The 14863-nt window shown below is 39.0% G+C and overlaps 1 protein-coding gene across 2 annotated transcripts in view; it reads left to right on the forward strand.

The window, feature by feature from the left end:
* Window positions 1–6604: 6604 nt before the first annotated feature.
* The window catches only part of LOC106060264 (uncharacterized), a 72354-nt gene continuing 64095 nt past the window's right edge, over window positions 6605–14863 (forward strand). Inside the window, exon 1 of one of the 2 annotated variants that reach the window (XM_056024377.1) lies at window positions 6605–6866. The gene's annotated coding sequence lies outside the window, so the exon portion shown is untranslated. Of the gene's footprint in view, window positions 6867–9688; window positions 9795–14863 lie in introns of those variants that run through there. The other variant, XM_056024378.1, reaches the window with a different exon arrangement.

Consider the following 14863-nt stretch of genomic DNA (forward strand, 5'->3'; position numbering starts at 1 on the left):
CCCCTTACCAGGGGGTTTTGCGTTTAAAACCCCCTACCAGGGGGGTTTGATTTTAAACCCCCCTACCAGGGGTTTTAGCAGTTAAATCCCCTTCTGCTATAAAACAAAACCAAAAAAAAAAAAATGCAAACGACAACCCCCAAATTCCAAGAGCACAGTTAAGGAAGCTTTTGATTTTAAAACCCCCTCCGAAATTTATGATAAACCCCCTCTTCAATATGAAAAAAGCAAATTACACACTCAAAATTTTGAAGGGTTTGGAGTTTACCACCCCCCTTTCAGTAGGGTTTGAAGCTAAAAAAATACCTCTTCAATATATAAAAAAGCTAATTACGCACTCAAAATGTTATGAGCGTAGCTAAATGGGTTTTGAGTTTTGACTCAGTTTTGAGTTTAAACCCCCCTTCAGCGGCGTTTGAAGGTAAAAAATACCCCTTTAATATTAAAAACAAAGAAATTATACACTCAAAATCCGATGAGTGTAGTTAAAGGGGTTTTGAGTTTTAACTCCACTCCAGTGGATTTTAAAGCTAAAAAATACATTTTCAATATAAAAAAAGCATATTACACACTATAAAATCTATGAGCGTAGCCAAAGGGGTTTTGAGTTTAAACCCCCCGCAAGCGGGGGTTGAAGCTATAAAATAAATCTTCAATTAAAAAAAAAAAAGCAAATTACGCACTCAAAATGCTATGAGCCATGCCAAAAGGGGTTTTGAGTTTAAACCTACCTTCAGATCGGTTTTATGCTAAAAAATACCTCTTCAATATAAAAAAAAAAGCAAATTACACACTAAAATTATTTGAGCGTAGCCAAGCCAATTGGGGGTTTTGAGTTTAAGCCCCTCTCCTACAGATGGATTTTTTTTTAAAGTTTAAAACTCCTCCAGACGGTTTTGAATTTAAAATCCTCTTACAGGGCGTTTTGATGTGGAAAACCTCTATCTTCAATATTATTCTAAAGCAAACTACAGTTACCAAATTTTATGACCGTAGCTAAATGGAGTTTTGAATTAAAAAAAAAAAAAACTCCAGAGATTTTTTAGTTTAAAACCCCCAACAGAGGATTTTGACGATAAAACTTCCCTTTTCGATATAAAATCTAAAGCAAACTACAGTCGCCTAATTCCAAGAGCGTATTTAAGAGAGGTTACACATTTCTACCACTCCAATAATAAAGTGCAGTAAATAGTCATCTGCCGAAATTTTAAAAACACTAAATGTGGCTCAACAAAGATGGCTAAGACATATTTTAGGAGTCAGTTATAGAAATCGGGTCTAAATCAAGGAAATCCTATGCCGAACTGGGAGTCAACCCCTTAGTAAGATTGTGACAGAGTTTCGCATGAGGTTTGCGGGACATGTTCTCCGACAAAATGAATTACGCATAATAAGAGTTGCGATTACAATCCTATTAAGTACAACTTGGCGTCTCACATTCATGGAGGTCCTTAGAGCAGGTGGGAAGAGGCTTTAGACATTACCAGTGACAGATTTTTGTGGAAACAGCTTGACGGCAAATGCGCCGAACTGCGCGGGAGGGTCTAAGTCAGTAAGCACATTAGGTTTTTGAAATAAAACTTTTTAATAGCAGGAAAATGCACTGTAGATACCTCAGAATATGCATTTTGTTGGCTTTCAATACCAGAAATAGTGCTTGATGGCGAGGCTCCGCCCCGCGCTGGGGGAGCTCCTAGTGCTCCCCCAGACCCCCTTGCTGGCGATTTTACCACTAACTCAAGAAAGAAATTTTAGGGCACAATAAACGTCTTCCGAAAGAATGAAGAGTTAGAATGTAATAAAGATTATGTTCACACACACACACACACATACATACATATAAATATATTTTTTGCCAGGGGGGGGGGAAAGATAATTCCCCCCCCCCATTCCCCCCCCCCCCCGAAAAAAATCCTGGCTACGCCCATGTCTCTCTCTCCATATATATATATATATATATATAGATAGATAGATAGATAGATAAGCATGTATAAAATATGCATCAAACCATCTGGACGCCCCAAGCGGCACCTTTCGACATAGAAAGCCATCCCTCTGACCCAGTGGCGTAGCATCCATGGCGCGAAGGGGTTCAATGAACCCGGGCCCACGACCATTTAATAGGGGCCCACAGTCGGAGGGCCCACGTGAGAAATTGCGGATGACACTAAAGTCCTGATGTTCACGAATTAAAATTTCGACACAGCTGCTAATTATTCGATTTTCTCAAAGCTCAATCAGTTGCTTAATTTTTCTGTATTTAAAATGTGTCTTAAGAAATTTTGAATTATGAAATAATAGACAATACAAAAATTAAACAAAGTCTGAAATTGTAACTTACTTCAACTTTGTTAATTAAATAACAAACAGTCTAAACAGTTGTGATTATAAAACTTTGTATCAAAGCCAAAGAAGTAGATACTTTGAAATAGTGTACAACACTTATTTAGGACAAACTCAGAAGTCTTCATCATATTGTTTTGTTGTCTTTGTATTGTGTAAAAAAAAAATTTAATGCGATCATTAGAAAAGAATAAAAAAAAAGAAATGAAAAAAAAATAACATTAAATATTTAGCAAGCAAACTAAACACCATGTTTCATTCAAGTTGAATATGTTTGTTCTGCTACAATGAATGGCGAAACCAAACTGGGGAGCTGCCCTATAACAAAGGTCTAGAGTCTAGAAGATAGAGAGATGTCTCTGAGTAATGCTTAGTATTTGGTTCATAGTTCTTAAAGAAAGTCAACAAAAACTTCTAACCAGGCTTTATTTAGAATTGTTATTGACATTTGACAGGAAAACAAAGCCGCACAGATTAAAAACGAGATAATAGACCTGATGGGCGATGACGTTCTGGAAACATATACTGAGGTCCAATCCGCACCATTTTTCTCTTTCATTGTTGAGAGCACGCAAGACATATTAAAAGTTGATCAAATTAGCATGATTTAAAAAAAAAAAACTTTTGCGATTTCCGATGGCGGAATACCCCCCCCCCCCCAAAAAAAATGCAATAAGAGTGTTATTTCCAGATTTTCGTTTTTTGGGGACCTGACGTCTGCAGAACTGGATGAACAAATGCTCTAAATAAACTGCTAGCCTAAAGCTATGATGGTACCTCCAATATAAGTGGATAGTAGGGCCTACAATGGTCTTTGGTTATTGCTTCATCAAAAGAAGCCGCTTGCGCATTTTCACTGTGCTAACCACGATTAAAAACTGGGTCTTAAATACTGTGTTAAAGACGTTGTAGATTTCTATGACTTGGTATGTGTTTTTTTTTTTTTTGCTCACAGCATCTCAAGATGGGCGCGTTTTAAATCCAATAGGAAGAGCATAGCTTACATTACACTCAAATACTTTTGCCCACAAGGTGGTCATCAAGGAATGCTCTAAGAAAATGAGATTCATATATTTTGATGTACTAAAGCTGATCACTCAATTAATTTGTGCTCTTTAAAAGAAAAAGAACACATGGAACCTGCAGCACTTAGAGGACAATTAGAAACATTCCATAACATTGTTCAGCTCAGGGCCGGTCTTAGGCCACTGCAACCTATGCGTTCGCAATGGGCCCCACCCTAGGTCCCGCGCTACTTTTAGGCGTAAATTATTAAATTAAACCAATATAACTTTAATGTATATAAAAACAGGGTTTTCTTGGTCTCCTGATTTTCAAGAGCCTTATAGAAATCTTCTGTAATTGCAAATATACGAAAAAGTCCTGGAAACCTCATAAAAATCTCCTGAAAAATATACAAAATTATCAATTTGGGGTGCCATTCCTACGCGCGATAAAAAAAAACAGTATTGTCAGCTTTCATTTAATAAAAATGTATTGCAAAGATGAATGTATTTTCTAATACAAAATCTTACTTTGATATTATGCTTATCCCTACCCAGACTGGGCCCCGCAATTGTTAGGGTCGGCCCAGGTTCAGCTTATTGTGGAGTACAAAATTGTAATCGTTACGTTGAAACTGTTGGAAAGGGAGCAGCATGACTAAATGCATGACGCGTAGGACGTAATCATCTTCTTTTTGAAGTAACGTCTGTATTATATAAGTAAGATAAGATAAGATAAGTATGAGAGTAATGAAATGTCTTTTGGTTAATGTACCCATACATTCAGATTACTCAATTGTTCTGTCCCACACTACATTCGTTTTTATATTCTCGAGCCCGGGACCACGGATACCTTGCTACGCCACTGCTCTGACCACAGCGCGGCCTACGTCATCACTCGTTATGGGCCAAGGTTATGTGTCACTGATGATGCGTGTGTGCGAAACCACTGTGTTGCTGTGTAGTGTACATAGAAATGTTTCTTTTGAAACAACTAGAATCCTCATCTAAATATGAGTTAGATTTTTCGACCTTTTTGGTCAGCTCACTGACCCAGATATCAAGCAAGAGCTCATCAACAAACTAGACAGTGAAATTAAAACCCTGCACATGAACAAGGATGTGGAAAACAGCTGGAATAAACTAAGGAATTCTGTGTACTCTTTGGCTAGTAGCGTCCTCTGTCAGCCAAAACACATGCACCAAGATTGGTTTGACGAAAACAATGTGCAAATTGAGCAGCTTTTAACACACAAGTAACAATGCTTTAAGGCCTTTCTGTGTATCCAGCTTGCCCCCAAAGCATAGAACGCTACACTAATGCCAAAGGAGAGGTCCAGTGAATCTGCGACTCATGAAGGAGTGATGGTATAACAAAAAAGCAGAAAAAAATCCAGTTCTATGCTGATAATAAAAAAGCAAAAATGTTTTCTTAATTCAATCAAAGCTTTTTATGGTACTCAGCAAAATGGCTCATCCCCTATATTCAGTGCTGATGGAAACAAACTTCTCACTGATTAGGAGGATATAGGCCTTCTTGTTCGCTGGGCTGAACACTTCAGTACCATCCTTAACTGTCCATCAAGCATAAGCGCCGAAGCCATCGCACGCCTGGAACAAGTCCCAATAAACCATTCACTCGCTGACCCTCCCCGGCTCAATGAAGTAATGACTACAATATCCAACATCTCAACTGGTAAGGCACCGGGACTAGACTCCATCCCTGCTTAGAAGCTCAGAATATATTAATCAAAATCGTTGGGAAGAAGTAGGTATCTTGTAGGTATCTTGGAGCAGTGGCGTCATGGGGGGGGCGAGGGTGAGGTCCGCACAGGTCGGCACCATTTTGGGGGTGACAACCAAGTTGGAAAAATTATAAATTGTCAAAAGCAAACACACGAGAAAAGATACTAATAAAATCTCTAGATATATGCCCAAATATGCCTGACACATCTAGATGGTAGGTGAAGTGTAAATGATACAGCACAAATTTGTAAAATTTGCAATAACATTTGAATAAATGTAATAAACATTGGGATTTGACATTTGAGTAAAAATCAATAAAAGTAGTTAATCAGCTCACTGTATTGGTTCAACAACAACAACAAATTAGCAATATTGTTCATTGGAACATATTTCAATAACGTTGATGGGGGGGGGGTGTCACCCTGAGCTACCGCACTAGGGAGGTTTCCATGCTGATCTTATGTGATCACTGAACGCTACTCAACTTATTCCGCTGGCGCTGGCTTGAACATGTTCGCCGAATGGAGGACAATCGCATCTCGAAAGTCATCCTCTACGGACAACTTGCGACTGGCTCAAGAAAAACTGGTCGCTTCCACCTCCGTTACATAGATGTAATAAAACGGGACCTCAAATCAGTGAACATCAAGACTGATCATTGTGAAGACATAGCTCTAGACCGCACCAGATGGAGAGAGACAGTGACCAAGAAAGCTATGGACAGTGAAAGAACATGGGCCTCAGCTCTGGAAGAAAAACGTACAATACGAAAAAATGGCCAGCTCCTCTACCATCAAAGCGAAAGCCACCTTAACCTGCGATATTTGTGGACGGGAGTGTCTCTCCAAAATAGGGCTCCACAGCCACATGAGGAAGTGCGCGAGATGAACCATAGTCGTTCTACGACTGAAGGAGGCCAACTACTTATTCCAGAAGAGTTAGAAGAGGCTTATCAAAGACGACGTGTTGCACTGTTTGCTTTTATGTGAAAAATAACGCCAAATTTTGAAAATTTCTTTAAGCGATCAAAACAAGAATATAGCTTGAATATATTTCTCGTCCATTTGTGAATTTGATTGGGGCCGCATCTGAGATTGTGTGATAACACAAACTCTCTTTGTAATCTTTTTTTTTATGTATATCTGAAATTCAACTGTTCACGAGGCTTTATACAGACATCCCAATTTTCAATCGCTTTACTTTCCCAACTGTGGTCCTATCTCAACAGTCATCTGGGTCAGCAGTGTCTCAACATCCCCAACAGTCATCTGGGTCAACAGTGTCTCAACATCCCATAACAGAGATCGAACCAAAAACTTCTCTTTCGAAGGCAGAACGGTCCAACAACTGGGTCACCCTACAGTTGGCTACTCAGACTGACTGACACAGACAGAAGGTCGGCCAGAGCCTCGTGAGATCCCTGGATTGAGTTGAGGGGGGGGGGGGGGGAAGGGAGGGCAGAAGCTTTCGCACGTGCCTTCAACTTCTACAAGCGCGCGCTTGTGATGAAGAGAAACCAAGGGCTGACGAGGGGCGGCAATCAGCAAGCAGCCAACGTGCAGCGGTTTCTTTCGCCACCTCACAGACCACACCGGTGACGATATTGTGGTGAGAGTTATCCGCCCTTGTTACCGGAGCAGTCGCCGGGTTTCACAACAAAACCAAACACAACAAATTAGATCAACTATTGCGCTCACGTGCAGTCAGTTCGATTCTCGATTCTTAGACCAAGACTTCAAGGACTGGCGTAAGGCAGAAAGAACAAAAAAAAAGGTAAGTTCTAAACAGTCACACAGCATTTTTGTTTCTTTCTTGTTTGTTGTGGTTTTGAGAGAGCGGCGTCAGTCATTTACAATTTAGAATAACACATTATTTCGTCTTACATAGAGCATATCAACTCATTCTGTCTGTCTGTCTGTCCGATAAAAAGTTTGTACACACTTTTTTTCCCATAGACCCATGGGCGTGAAATCCCCTCCCCTGCTAGGGGGGGGGGGGATCGGAATTAAGTGACTGATTTTTTGCTTTGATTTTGTTTTTTTTTAGGTAAGATTTTAATACTAAACCTTCACTTGCTCCGGCACAACCAATGAGGTTTTGAATTTAAAACCCCTTAACAAGGGGTTTTGAGTTTAAAACCTCCTAACAAGGGGGTTTGAGTTAAAAAAAACCCTACCAGGGGTGTTCGAGTTTAAAACCCCCTACCAGGGGGGTTCGAGTTTAAAAACCCCTACCAGGGGGATTTGAGTTTAAAACCCCCTACCAGGGGTTTTCACAGTTAAATCCCCCTCTTTTAATACTAAACCTTCACTTGCTCCGGCACAACCAATGAGTTTTTGACTTTAAAACCCCCTAACAAGGGGTTTTGAGTTTAAAACCCCCTACCAGGGGGTTTGAGTTTAAAAACCCCTACCAGGGGGGTTCGAGTTTAAAACCCCCTACCAGGGGGGTTCGAGTTTAAAACCCTCTACCAGGGGGATTTGAGTTTAAAACCCCCTACCAGGGGTTTTCACAGTTAAACCCCCCTCTTCTATAAAACAAAACAAAAAAATGCAAACGACAATCCCCAAATTCCAAGAGCACTGTTAAGAAAGATTTTGATTTTAAAACCCCCTCCAAAATTTACGATAAACCCCCTCTTCAATATGAAAAAAGCAAATTACACACTCAAAATTCTATGAGCGTAGCCAAAGGGATTTTGAGTTTAACCCCCCCACCCCCCCACCCCCGCAAGCGGGGTTTGAAGCTAAAAAATACATCTTCAGTGTAAGAAAAAAAGCAAATTTCGCACTCAAAATGTTATGAGCATTACCAAAAGGGGTTTTGAGTTTAAACCCCCCTTCAGAGGGGTTTGATGCTAAAAAAAAAACCTCTTCAATATAAAAAAGCAAATTACACACTAAAATTATTTGAGCGTATCCAATCCTATTGGAGGTTTTGAGTTTAAACCCCTCTCCTTCAGATGGCTTTTTTAAAAGTTTAAAACCCCTCCAGGTGGTTTTGAGTTTAAGATCCCCCTACAGAGCATTTTGAGGTGGAAATCCTCTATCTTCAATATTATTCTAAAGCAAACTACAGTTACTAAATTCTATTACCGTAGCTAAATGGGGATTTGAATTAAAAAAAAAAACAACTCCAGAGATTTCTTAGTTTAAAACCCCCAACAGATGATTTTGACGATAAAACTTCTCTTTTCGATATAAAATCTAAAGCAAACTACAGTCACTTAATTTCAAGAGCGTATCCAAGAGAGGTTACACATTTCTACCAGTGGTGGGGACTCCGTTAATATAGTGCAGTGAATAGTCATCTGCCGAAATTGAAAAACACTAAATGTGGCTCAACAAAGATGGCTAAGACAGATTTTAGGAATCATTTATAGAGATATGGTCTAAATCAAGGAAATCCTATGCGGCGCCGGAGGGTCTAAGTCAGTAAGAATAGCACATTAGGTTTATGAAATAAAACTTTTTAATAGCAGGAAAATGCACTGCAGATACCTCAGAATATGCATTTTGTTGGCTTTCAATACCAGAAATAGTGCTTGGCGGCGGGCTTCGCTCCGCGCTGGGGGAGCTCCCAGCGCTCCCCCAGATCCCCTTGCTAGTAATGGCGGGGAATCTACAATTTTCCCATTAACTCCAGGAAGAACCTATTCTAGGGCACAATAAACGTCTTCCGAGAGAATGACTGGTCAGAATGTAAATAAAGATTACGTACACACACACACATACATACATATAATTTTTTTTCGCCGGGGGGGGGGGGGGGGAGAGACCCCCCCCCCCCCCCCCAAAACCCCCTCCGAAAAACAATCCGGCTACGCCCATGCATAGACCCATATCCAATCTCAGATCAATCTGAAAGTTTGCACAATTATTTAAAAAATTAAACAATTAGTTAGTTAATTAACTATTGGTAATTAATTATTTTGTTTGGTATTGAACAAGGAAAGAAATTGTACTTCACAGAAGCGGTGGTATAAGTTGAATTAGTCCACTTTATAGGTCGCCACTTTAAAACTTGAAGCTAACGACAGATAACTAGAAAACCTATCTTCATAAGCACTTCGCTGGCACAGTGGTTAGTGTGTTGACTTGAGGAGGCTTGAGCCCTCGAGTTCGAATTAAATTTGTTCAACTTTTTAATAAAATAAATGAATCTAAAAAACGATCACCACTAGCGGATCCAGAACTTTGGAGTGGGGGTGGGGGCGATTTTTTTCCAAACCCTAACGCCCAGTAAACCTTAACCGTAAACGCGCGTACATCATATATATGTGGGTAGTCGGTAGGGGCGATCGCCCCCCCCCCCTGGATCCGCCAGTGACGTTCACCCAGGTACTCCCTTCTTTCTTCCCCCCCCCCTCCTTTCCCAACTGGTCCAGTTAAGTGATAGGATCATAGCATATTGAGAAATATATTGCGCCAAACAAAAACAATTGGTAAAAATATAAATCCCATAGATTTATATCATTGTTAGTCTAGGTCTATTACACATTTAATTGATACAATTACACTTACTGTAAGCATTGTTGTTGTTTTTAAAATTATTTTAAAAAAAATATTTTCTTGTTTTATTATCAGAGTTGTTCTATGCAATAAACTTGACACTTTCAAACTCTACTCGAGCTACAATAGCGTAAGCGTGGAAATAGACGTAGTAGGCCTAATGTTGTAAAGACAACTCCTCCTTGACCAAGTTGGTAACCTTTTGTAAGCGTAGTGTAACTGAGTTGATTTTCTGCGTGCGTCCAGCGTATCAGAAGGTCATGCCCAGTTTCATGTCCAGTGTGTGTGTGTGTATAGACTGCATCAGTGTTATGTGAGACGTACTGGTTTCATTCACTGTTTACTGTAGTCTAATTTTGTCGAATAAAGCCATGGTATTGGTATACTAGTCGTTATCATTTCATTACAATAAGAACGATAACTTCGCTTTTAATTTAATAACTAATGAAAGTCAAAAGAAACGGGGGGGGGGGGGGGAAATACCCCTCAATTCCCATCTCTCGAAAAAAAAAATCAATCTGTCCAGCTGTGACCTACAGATTTTGCCACATCCAGGGCAGGCATAACCATTTTTATATAAGTCTAATAAGAGTATTGGAAGAGTAAAAATAAGAGTATACAAAATAACACAGTGACACAAAGATTCGGACTACACAGAACAAACAATAAAAGACACTAGTCTAGACTAGAATACTTGATTCATTTAAAAGCACAGTATTAATAATGCGAGTTGATAAATTGTATACGTATCATAAATATATGTAGGCCAATGCCTGCGTTCCATCAACACAGAAAGAGTGTCTTGAATATCATTTAAATATGCATATATAACGGCTTCAATACAAGGGAGAATCATTCATTACCACGAACAGATCTAGATCTATTTCTTTATTTGCCTTGTTTACGTTTTGTCCCTGCTAGTCAATGGCCTGGCCGTCCTGTACTCAATAACGATACATGTGAGCCAGTAGTCGTTGATGGGGTCAGCCGCAATAGAATTTAACACCCAAAACAATTACAATTAAGTCCCCTGTCTCTTCTTCAGTTGTAAGAAACCGGAGACGTGATCGAGCCTTTGGTGGTATCGATAGACACGCTGACAAATACATAAACATACACACAAAGGCATGGACACTTGGATTGTTACTTCAATATTGGTCCATATGTTTGACGTCTGACACCGTATCACCTGTGGCATAGCAAGTAATAGTGTCATGATCATGACTCTCAATCAAATAAGTCAAGACTTATTACAACTAATTGGTTGCTACACCACTGCATACCATATCATTAATAGTAAATCAGAACCATATTATTGATTTGAAGTCTTTGACAGCTTGACATGAACATCATTTGTTTGAGACCCTACCAGTTACACTACACGAGTGGCGCTATATCGTAACACAATGCGGTCAACAATCTATCACTGACTCCTTTTTTATTTCTTTTGACATCTTGTCATGACAATCACTCTACTGGCATCATACCATGCACCAATTCGACACATTGTTGAAAACTTATAAAGGACACAACATTTGTAAATCTTCAGTCATTAATTGACCTTTTCATTCAGATGGCAAAGTCGTAGTCGCCATTTGGTAGAGCGCTTTTCTTCGAAGCTGAAGATCCAGAGTTTTAGTCCTGATGGAGTTTAATTGTTTTGCTCTGTACAGTTCAAATTTGTCACATGCGGCAGATCGTAAAGAAAGCTTTCATTACATAAAACATCCTCCGAAATAAGAGACAACTTCACTTCACTTGTATTCGGGCACATGCAAGATTCCGAAAGTTTTTTTTTTTTTTTTTTTTGCTATTGAATATTTTCGTTTGTAAGTAATTAAAGTCAAAAGACGAGCTTCGATATCCAATTTCCCATGTTAACCCAAAGATCTTTCTTCCGTTGTTGCATATTTCCTTTTTCTAATCCTATTTTTTAATAACTTTGGATACAATGACCTTGACTTTTGAAATTGACACTTGTTTGCGTGTCATCTGAAACAGACCTATATCAGCATTATGTCCACGTTTTGTATCCAGTACCTAAGAAGACAATCTCCTGTTGGTAAATATATTTTTCAGTCCATTTTTTTGTTGTCTTCAGAACGTATTGGTAAAAAAAAAAAAAAAGAGAGCTTCTAGTAATGTCATTAGTGAACTCTTAACTCCTAATTGATCTGATAAAGATGTGAGTCAGTCAACTCGCACTATCTAAATAGACAATAAATCCATTAGTTGCCAGACCGTTGGGAGGTTTCCACTTGAATATTGCCGTTGATTACGACGAGGCTTGACTCGTGTGGAGAATATGGATACGTTGAGCAGTACAAGTATAACGTACTTGTAATGATGGACGACTGGCAATAAATAACGTCATCAAGTTTTGTGTACGTCAAAATATTATATGTGTACTTTTCTTGTCGGAGGCTTCGTTTAAGAAACCTATTTTGACACACTCAATCAGTTTTAATTTTAAAATGAAATCGGATAAGTAGAATGTTTTCCCAATAGATCAGCAAGCTGAGGTAAACATTCGACGAGAAAAGTTTACCATCTCCGATATAATAGAGTAAACAATTTGATACAAAAAAAAAAAGATTGCTCTAAATTAAAAGCAGTTTATAATGGCTCGACACGATTTGTACATATATATATATGAAAAATGAAAATGGGCCTATCTCTCTCTTTCTCTCCTCTCTGTCTGTCTATCTCTCTGTATATATATGAGAGAGAGAGAAAATACGATAGATACATACATAGATATAGATTAGATTAGAATGATAGATAGAAGTCTTGTGTTTGAGTTCGAGGATTGAGGAAGAGTGCAGGGCTGTATATGACCTACATATTTTGCGGCACCTTATACGGCCAAAGTCATTGTCTGCGGGTGGGTTCTTTTTCCTTCGATGTTAACCTTCATATAGTTCTCCAACTGTCATTGGCAACTGATGCCATTCTTTGCAAGGCGTTACCTTCTCTCCAATTGAGAGCAAGCTGATTCCTGAGATAGTCTTTGCAAGGCGTTACCTTCTCTCCAATTGAGAGCAAGCTGATTCCTGAGATAGTCTTTGCAAGGCGTTACCTTCTCTCCAATTGAGAGCAAGCTGATTCCTGAGCTAGTCTTTGCAAGGCGTTACCTTATCTCCAATTGAGAGCAAGCTGATTCCTGAGCTAGTCTTTGCAAGGCGTTACCTTCTCTCCAATTGAGAGCAAGCTGATTCCTGAGATAGTCTTTGCAAGGCGTTACCTTCTCTCCAATTGAGGGCAAGCTGATTCTTGAGCTAGTCTTTAAAACTTTTCCGGGAGACATCTGTTTCTAACAGGCAGATGAAATAATAATCAACGAGCTGCAATAAGGTGTCTTGGTCAAAACAGCTGATTTAACTGTCACGAGCATTGATTCAGCAATCATCAAAATTGATTCGTCACCAACATTGATTCAACTATCCTCAACCAGCTTCAGCTGTCACCAAAGTTGTTGATACGACAGGAGAACAGCAGCAGTGGCAGTTGACTAATTCTAGTCTTCTAAACTGTTCTAAGTCGAGGGCTTTCCTGGCCTTATTCAAGACATTGGCTTTTTACTGCCTCAGGCAACATTTTTTTTCACACTAACCGGCCAAACTGATGCAACATTTTCATTTTTTTCCCACTAACCGGCCAAACTCATGCAACATTTTTTTTCACACTAACCGGCCAAACTCATCAACATTTGTTCTTACTACATAGCCAAATGTTGTCAGGCAACTATTTATATACATATATATTTTCCGGTCCTAATCTGTGAGATATTTTTCTATTCGAGATATTCATCTATTTCGGAAAATTATAATAAATAGCAAGCTTTTTGGAGTACTGCAGAATCAAATTTTTGAATGTATGTGCCAAACCTTGTAAGCACCTAAGAGGTCAAAGGAACGTGTGTATGAAGTTTCATGCGAATCTGATTGATAGTTTAAGAGATCTTTTGATACATACATAAATGAATGAACGAATTAGTGTTATTTTTTAGGAATATATACAAGATTTACATTAATGAAGAACTTGGCCAGTGTCAACATCTGTCACTAATTGGGTTTAGTCTTTCTTTAACGTCTTGACTCAAAGCTCTAGTCTTTCTCTAACGTCATGACTCAAAGCTCTAGTCTTTCTTTAACGTCATGACTCAAAGCTCTAGTCTTTCTCTAACGTCATGACTCAAAGCTCTATTCTTTCTCTAACGTCATGACTCAAAGCTCTATTCTTTCTCTAACGTCATGACTCAAAGCTCTAGTCTTTCTCTAACGTCATGACTCAAAGCTCTAGCCTTTCTTTAACGTCTTTCTCTAACGTTATGACTCAAAGCTCTAGTCTTTCTCTAACGTCATGACTCAAAGCTCTAGTCTTTCTTTCCACTTTGGGGTAAATGATTTTTTTTTAAACGTTCAGTCCAATCAAAAGTTGGTTACACTTACTACATTACCTTTTATATCGTTTTAATAATTAACAAGGTTACAAAAGACAGTTTGTGTGGAAACACAAACTCAAAATCGGCCCCCGAAGAGGTCCACCCAGGCAGGCTTCAATATTTTCAGAAAGAACATACAAATAAAATTATATCAAAGACAAATGAGAGATAAGAATGGAGAAAGAAGGTTAACAGATCTTGTGTAGTGCCCCAACGGTCCCGCAGATCACAGCATAGGTGTAAGTGAATGTAAAGTGAGATGTGAACCTGGCCTAACTAGTTCCCCTTTTAGACCTTGTGGTCTATAGGGCAGATGATGTAAAGTTCATCTGTTTTTGTGGCCTACGGTTAGCGAGGGTGTCATGCAGCCAGCACAACGACCAACCGCCTATACTTTTCCCCAACTAATGTCAGGTACCCATTAGAGCTGAGTGGACTCAGAGGCGCCCAAAGATTCCAAAGTTGAAAATCCCAGTCTTCATCAGGATTCGAACCCGGGACCCCCGGTTGGGAAGCCAAGCGCTTTACCGCTCAGCCACCGCGCCTACCCTGGCCTAACTGATGTCTTATAATTGATCTAATTGTTTTGAAAAGGCTCAATCTCTTATTCGAATCCTCAAAAAAAAATTATAGAAAAAAAATTTCCGCAATAAAAAAAAAGGAAAACTAAAGTTTATAAGATTAGTATTAATTAAATTAGGTTTAACATATAATGCATACTAATTAGCTTTTTCTCTTTAAAAAACTGCTTGCATAACTGATTTTAAAATTAGATTTTTCGCTTTAAGAAAAAAAAAAGTAGCCGTTGCATCAGA

The sequence above is a fragment of the Biomphalaria glabrata genome, chromosome 3 (genome assembly GCF_947242115.1).
Source record: "Biomphalaria glabrata chromosome 3, xgBioGlab47.1, whole genome shotgun sequence".
Lineage (NCBI taxonomy): Eukaryota > Metazoa > Mollusca > Gastropoda > Planorbidae > Biomphalaria > Biomphalaria glabrata.